This window comes from Aedes aegypti, chromosome 2 (assembly GCF_002204515.2).
Source record: "Aedes aegypti strain LVP_AGWG chromosome 2, AaegL5.0 Primary Assembly, whole genome shotgun sequence".
Classification (NCBI taxonomy): domain Eukaryota; kingdom Metazoa; phylum Arthropoda; class Insecta; order Diptera; family Culicidae; genus Aedes; species Aedes aegypti.
The window spans coordinates 198873004-198875705 of NC_035108.1; the positions used below are offsets into that span (position 1 = coordinate 198873004).

At 44.8% G+C, this 2702-nt stretch overlaps 1 pseudogene; it reads right to left on the reverse strand.

The window, feature by feature from the left end:
* Window positions 1-1539: 1539 nt before the first annotated feature.
* LOC5566752 lies at window positions 1540-2149 on the reverse strand (annotated as a pseudogene).
* Window positions 2150-2702: the final 553 nt, after the last annotated feature.

Here is a 2702-nt window from a genome sequence, read left to right on the forward strand (position 1 = left end):
GAATTACAAACATGAAAAAGTTGCATGCAAGCTGTGGGTACAAGACAAACATAAACGATAAGTGGGCCAGCAGGCGTATTACACGCAACAGGTGGTAACAACCCCCCAACCCACAATTGAGGAAATTGGGGAGGGGAGGAAAAACAGACAAGAGGATTAGGCCAAATTTAAGAATCGCCATCGCTTCACTTTGTAAAAGGCGTTCGTGTGCTCAAGAACAATTTTGAAAGTGTCCTCAAAGTGTTAAGAAAAGTGAGTGGTAATCGTATAAACTGGGAGAGAAAGTGTATTTCGTCAGGTATGATTGAACCTCAAATCTATTCTAATCTAATGCCTATAACAAATGGCTAGAAAGTTAGTACGGCTAGCTAACTCCTCCCATTACCCTCACAGGACCTTTTTTAACTTACCGCTAAAATTTCGCCATCTTGGCTGGTGTGGCGTGGCCTACCAGCAGCACACGTTTCGGCCTAGTAGACGGAAGTCTGCTAAGCCTAACCCGTCAAGGATCATCGGTGACCTCTGGCCATTTCGGTCATAATTGTAAAGGAGGTCCACAGCTCGGGGTATATACCCCTAAACGTAAAGGAGCTTTCCCCTCTCGGCACGGTCACTCCGGTACCGTCCTGGGCCGTGTCGATTGCCGTCAAAGAGGGACGACGCCTTAGCCAAACCCCTACGGCACTACTTCTACAGTGCCGTCAACGTTACCACCTGTCCGTCAAGCAACAACTCCATCAGCCTGTTAGCAGCATCAGCGAGCGCTCGCAGGACATCAGGAGATCGTCGGCAGCAACCAGAAGCAGAAAGTCGTACCGGTACGTGAAAACCCATTAACACCCACACCCCCACAATAGCTTGCAATAAATTCAGATAACCATAGAAACCCACAATAGTTCAGTTTGCCCAATAAAACCCCATAGCTTCCCATCAAGTCCATTCTTTCAATCCGCCCATTTCAATAGCCCTAGTCAGGTGACGGCACACTGCACACTTTGGTCGCGTAGCCCCTCAGCTTACCCAGTAGCAAGCCGACCCTGAGACCCAGCTCGAGGGGTCTCTTGTTACTGAGAGATTGCCCGGTTTATTAATAAGTTACAAGAAGTGGCCATCAGTGGAGACCCCAACTAACAATTTTAGCGCTATAAGCCAAGATTATTTGCTTTGTGCTGTATAACAGTTGAATTGAAGCAGCGAACGCAGCAAAAAATGAAAGCTGTCAAAAATAGAACTATTAGCGTTTATACAGCTGTATCGCAAATGATTTGCAGCTATAAATATTAGCTGAATAAACTACGTCAGTTATCGCTTTTGCTGCTTTCACTAAGCTGTAACTCAGCACCGTAAAAAGTAGCAACCCAATGATGTGAAATAAAAGTCCCCATTATTAATCTGGCTGCTTCTATACAATATGATTTCTTATGCTGCTCAATATATAATTAAGAAGCGCTTTATCGTTAGTTATACAGCGAATATACAGCTGTAATTTTCGAAGAATGAATTCAGGAGCAGTGAACATCATTTAACATAAAAACAAAATTTCCGCTAGATTTTCACATTTTATTTTTCCGTCTGCCAATCTATGCCTAACGTCTATCTTCCACAAGCCGGAACCACCCTCCGGATCCTGCCTAAATTGTTCTCCACGGATCGCGCTTTTCTAATGAACTGTAGATAGGTTCCGCTTCTCACTGCCCTGCTTCCAGGGTGCTTTCGTTTAATGGTACTAGTAGTTCCTGTGGTGCTTCCGTTTGCCGCAGTTGATGGCATAGAAGAATACCATTCCGCCGACGATGGCTTGGAAGAACGGGGCAATTCCCATCCGCTTGGGTTTCCAGTACATGTGTTACCATCTCCAAAAGGCAAGGCTCCAGCGGCAGCCTTGGGTTCTTGTCACGGTGGCCAAACCAAGTACCCAATTCGATCAACTTCACCTGGGTCAAGGGCGTATCCGGCTTGCCGTAGTAACGGACAGGGTCGTAAGGTCCGTGGATCTTCGGGTTGTACTCCGCCGGATGATCACCGAAAGCCATCGCGCACTCTTGTCAGCAGCAGTTTCACTTTATCGAAAAAGATTCCGCAAACGAGAGCGCAAATCTACACAGCCTGTTGGATGTAAACATTGCGTTTGACGTTTCACACCCTTTTACAGCCTGATGAAGTGGTGTAACATCTTTTACCATCATTATATAATATTATTATGTATCCGGTAGAAATCAAGACCAACATTTATTTATAATTATTGTTTTCTCGGGCCTCGTGCGTCGCAGCTAATATGTGAATAGTGCGCTGTGTTCATAAAAATCGTAAGAATGCAGCGCCATACTAAAAAACTGATTTCATAATCGCGCGAGTTGAGGTGCGTCGCGAGTCTCACTGGCGCGATCCGGTTTGGTGGCGGTGCGACAATATATGGACCGTTCTCGATGTAGAACAAAACGGTGTGTTTTCTTTGCCTTCGATATATACTGTGGTGGCAGCAAAGACAACGTCAGGACTTGTGGATGCAAAGATCGTGAGTTCGATTCCAAGCGGTGGCAGATACTTTAATTGTGTAACGTTGGGAACATTAAATTCAGATACATAAGAAATAAATTCTGGAAGCTGTATTAACAGCTTGGAAATAATATTTAATCGATAATACAGCGAAGCTGTATAAACATTATTCAACAGTTGCGAAATAATTGAGAAAGCGCTTTCCG